A 5,324-nucleotide genomic window follows, 5' to 3' on the forward strand; every position below is an offset into this window, starting at 1 on the left:
AGCCCTTCGGGGGGACTGCAACGGCGCCCTTCGGGGGGACTGCAACGGCGCCCTTCGGGGGGACTGCAACGGCGCCCTTCGGGGGGACTGCAACGGCGCCCTTCGGGGGGGACTGCAACGGAGCCCTTCGGGGGGGACTGGAACGCAGCCCTTCGGGGGGGACTGCAACGGAGCCCTTCGGGGGGGGACTGCAACGGAGCCCTTCGGGGGGGACTGCAACGGAGCCCTTCGGGGGACTGCAACGGAGCCCTTCGGGGGACTGCAACGGAGCCCTTCGGGGGACTGCAACGGCTAGAGGCCCTGGCCGCCTGCTGTGCCCTTCCCCCAACATGCTGCCTGCCATACCTGTCCTGACGGACCGCTTGCCTTGTCAGTCCCTCAACAGGTAGCATGACATTGGGTGACTGACACGGCAAGTGGTACATCGGCGGACTGACATGGCAATCAGGGGTCCGACATGGCAAGTGGCCCTTTGGGGGGACTGCAACGGCGCCCTTCGGGGGGACTGCAACGGAGACCTTCGGGGGACTGCAACAGAGACCTTCGGGGGGGACTGCAACGGAGACCTTCGGGGGGGACTGCAACGGAGCCCTTCGGGGGGACTGCAACGGAGCCCTTCGGGGGGGACTGCAACGGAGCCCTTCGGGGGGACTGCAACGGAGCCCTTCGGGGGGACTGCAACGGCGCCCTTCGGGGGGACTGCAACGGCGCCCTTCGGGGGGACGGCAACGGCGCCCTTCGGGGGACTGCAACGGCGCCCTTCGGGGGACTGCAACGGCGCCCTTCGGGGGACTGCAACGGCGCCCTTCGGGGGGAATGCAGCGGCGCCCTTCGGGGGGACTGCAACGGCGCCCTTCGGGGGGACTGCAACGGCGCCCTTCGGGGGGACTAAAACGGCGCCCTTCAAGGGACTGCAACGGCGCCCTTCAGGGGGACTGCAACGGCGCCCTTCAGGGGGACTGCAACGGCGCCCTTCAGGGGGACTGCAACGGCGCCCTTCGGGGGGACTGCAACGGCTAGAGGCCCTGGCCGCCTGCTGTGCCCTTCCCCCAACATGCTGCCTGCCATACCTGTCCTGACGGACCGCTTGCCTTGTCAGTCCCTCGACAGGTTGCATGACATTGGGGGACTGACACGGCAAGTGGTACATCGGCGGACTGACATGGCAATCAGGGGTCCGACACGGCAAGTAACCCTTCGGGTGGACTGCAATGGCACCCTTCGGGGGGACTGCAACGGAGCCCTTCGGGGGGGACTGCAACGGAGCCCTTCGGGGGGGACTGCAACGGAGCCCTTCGGGGGGGGTCTGCAACGGAGCCCTTCGGGGGACTGCAACGGAGCCCTTCGGGGGACTGCAACGGAGCCCTTCGGGGGGAACTGCAACGGAGCCCTTCGGGGGGAACTGCAACGGAGCCCTTCGGGGGGGAACTGCAACGGAGCCCTTCGGGGGGGAACTGCAACGGAGCCCTTCGGGGGGAACTGCAACGGAGCCCTTCGGGGGGAACTGCAACGGAGCCCTTCGGGGGGAACTGTAACGGAGCCCTTCGGGGGGAACTGCAACGGAGCCCTTCGGGGGGACTGCAACGGAGCCCTTCGGGGGGACTGCAACGGAGCCCTTCAGAGGACTGCAACGGCTAGAGGCCCTGGCCGCCTGCTGTGCCCTTCCCCCAACATGCTGCCTGCCATACCTGTCCTGACGGACTGCTTGCCTTGTCAGTCCCTTGACGGGTGGCATGACATTGGGGGACTGACACGGCAAGTGGTACATCGGCGGACTGACATGGCAATCAGGGGTCCGACACGGCAAGTGGCCCTTCGGGGGGACTGCAACGGCGCCCTTCGGGGGGACTGCAACGGCGCCCTTCGGGGGGACTGCAACGGAGCCCTTTGGGGGGACTGCAACGGAGCCCTTCGGGGGGACTGCAACGGAGCCCTTCGGGGGGACTGCAACGGAGCCCTTCGGGGGGACTGCAACGGAGCCCTTTGGGGGGACTGCAACGGAGCCCTTCTGGGGGACTGCAACGGAGCCCTTCTGGGGGACTGCAACGGCTAGAGGCCCTGGCCGCCTGCTGTGCCCTTCCCCCAACATGCTGCCTGCCATACCTGTCCTGACGGACCGCTTGCCTTGTCAGTCCCTCGACGGGTGGCATGACATTGGGGGACTGACACGGCAAGTGGTACATCGGCGGACTGACATGGCAATCAGGGGTCCGACACGGCAAGTGGCCCTTCGGGGGGACTGCAACGGCGCCCTTCGGGGGGACTGCAACGGCGCCCTTCGGGGGGACTGCAACGGAGCCCTTCGGGGGGACTGCAACGGAGCCCTTCGGGGGGACTGCGACGGAGCCCTTCGGGGGGACTGCAACGGAACCCTTCGGGGGGACTGCAACGGAGCCCTTCAGGGGGACTGCAACGGAGCCCTTCGGGGGACTGCAACGGAGCCCTTCGGGGGACTGCAACGGAGCCCTTCGGGGGACTGCAACGGAGCCCTTCGGGGGACTGCAACGGCTAGAGGCCCTGGCCGCCTGCTGTGCCCTTCCCCCAACATGCTGCCTACCATACCTGTCCTGATGGACCGCTTGCCTTGTCAGTCCCTCGACGGGTAGCATGACATTGGGGGACTGACATGGCAAGTGGCACATCGGCGGACTGACATGGCAATCAGGGGACCAACACGGCAAGTAACCCTTCGGGGGGACTGCAACGGCGCCCTTTGGGGGGGGACTGCAACGGCGCCCTTCGGGGGGACTGCAACGGCGCCATTCGGGGGGACTGCAACGGCTAGAGGCCCTGGCTGCCTGCTGTGCCCTTCCCCCAACATGCTGCCTGCCATACCTGTCCTGACGGACCGCTTGCCTTGTCAGTCCCTCGACGGGTAGCATGACATTGGGTGACTGACACGGCAAGTGGTACATCGGCGGACTGACATGGCATTCAGGGGTCAGACACGGCAAGTGGCCCTTCGGGGGGACTGCAACGGCGCCCTTCGGGGGGACTGCAACGGAGCCCTTCGGGGGGACTGCAACGAAGCCCTTCGGGGGGGGGGGGGAACTGCAACGGCGCCCTTCGGGGGGGGGGGGGGGGAACTGCAACGGAGCCCTTCGGGGGGACTGCAACGGAGCCCTTCGGGGGGACTGCAACCGAGCCCTTGGGGGGACTGCAACGGAGCCCTTCGGGGGGGAACTGCAACGGCGCCCTTCGGGGGGAACTGCAACGGAGCCCTTCAGGGGACTGCAACGGCTAGAGGCCCTGGCCGCCTGCTGTGCCCTTCCCCCAACATGCTGCCTGCCATACCTAACCTGACGGACCGCTTGCCTTGTCAGTCCCTCGACGGGTGGCATGACATTGGGGGACTGACACGGCAAGTGGCACATCGGCGGACTGACATGGCAATCAGGGGTCCGACACGGCAAGTGGCCCTTCGGGGGACTGCAACGGAGCCCTTCGGGGGGACTGCAACGGAGCCCTTCGGGGGGACTGCAACGGAGCCCTTCGGGGGGACTGCAACGGAGCCCTTCGGGGGACTGCAACGGCTAGAGGCCCTGGCCGCCTGCTGTGCCCTTCCCCCAACATGCTGCCTGCCATACCTGTCCTGACGGACCGCTTGCCTTGTCAGTCCCTCGACGGGTGGCATGACATTGGGGGACTGACACGGCAAGTGGTACATCGGCGGACTGACATGGCAATCAAGGGTCCGACACGGCAAGTGGCCCTTCGGGGGGACTGCAACGGCGCCCTTCGGGGGGACTGCAACGGAGCCCTTCGGGGGGACTGCAACGGAGCCCTTCGGGGGGACTGCAACGGAGCCCTTCGGGGGGAACTGCACCGGAGCCCTTCGGGGGGACTGCAACGGAGCCCTTCGGGGGGGGGGACTGCAACGGAGCCCTTCGGGGGGACTGCAACGGAGCCCTTCGGGGGGGGACTGCAACGGAGCCCTTCGGGGGGACTGCAACGGAGCCCTTCGGGGGGGGGACTGCAACGGAGCCCTTCGGAGGGAACTGCAACGGAGCCCTTCGGGGGGAACTGCAACGGAGCCCTTCGGGGGGAACTGCAACGGAGCCCTTCGGGGGGACTGCAACGGAGCCCTTCGGTGGGACTGCAACGGAGCCCTTCGGGGGGACTGCAACGGAGCCCTGCAGGGGACTGCAACCGCTAGAGGCCCTGGCCGCCTGCTGTGCCCTTCCCCCAACATGCTGCCTGCCATACCTGTCCTGACGGACCGCTTGCCTTGTCAGTCCCTCGACGGGTGGCATGACATTGGCGGACTGACACGGCAAGTGGCACATCGGCGGACTGACATGGCAATCATGGGACCGACACGGCAAGTAACCCTTCGGGGGACTGCAACGGCGCCCTTCGGGGGGACTGCAACGGGGCCCTTCGGGGGGACTGCAACGGGGCCCTTCGGGGGGACTGCAACGGAGCCCTTCGGGGGGACTGCAACGGAGCCCTTCGGGGGGACTGCAACGGAGCCCTTCGGGGGGACTGCAACGGAGCCCTTCGGGGGGACTGCAACGGAGCCCTTCGGGGGGACTGCAACGGAGCCCTTCGGGGGGACTGCAACGGAGCCCTTCGGGGGGACTGCAACGGAGCCCTTCGGGGGGACTGCAACGGAGCCCTTCGGGGGACTGCAACGGCTAGAGGCCCTGGCCGCCTGCTGTGCCCTTCCCCCAACATGCTGCCTACCATACCTGTCCTGACGGACCGCTTGCCTTGTCAGTCCCTCGACGGGTAGCATGACATTGGGGGACTGACATGGCAAGTGGCACATCGGCGGACTGACATGGCAATCAGGGGACCGACACGGCAAGTAACCCTTCGGGGGGACTGCAACGGCGCCCTTCGGGGGGACTGCAACGGCGCCCTTCGGGGGGACTGCAACGGTGCCCTTCGGGGGGACTGCAACGGCGCCCTTCAGGGGACTGCAACGGCTAGAGGCCCTGGCCGCCTGCTGTGCCCTTCCCCCAACATGCTGCCTGCCATACCTGTCCTGACAGACCGCTTGCCTTGTCAGTCCCTCAACGGGTGGCATGACATTGGGGGACTGACACGGCAAGTGGTACATCGGCGGACTGACATGGCAATCAGGGGTCCGACACGGCAAGTGGCCCTTCGGGGGGAATGCAACGGCGCCCTTCGGGGGGACTGCAACGGCGCCCTTCGGGGGGACTGCAACGGAGCCCTTCGGGGGGACTGCAACGGAGCCCTTCGGGGGGACTGCAACGGAGCCCTTCGGGGGGACTGCAACGGAGCCCTTCGGGGGGACTGCAACGGAGCCCTTCGGGGACTGCAACGGCTAGAGGCCCTGGCCGCCTGCTGTGCCC

This window comes from Hyperolius riggenbachi, unplaced genomic scaffold (genome assembly GCF_040937935.1).
Source record: "Hyperolius riggenbachi isolate aHypRig1 unplaced genomic scaffold, aHypRig1.pri scaffold_120, whole genome shotgun sequence".
NCBI classification, from domain to species: domain Eukaryota; kingdom Metazoa; phylum Chordata; class Amphibia; order Anura; family Hyperoliidae; genus Hyperolius; species Hyperolius riggenbachi.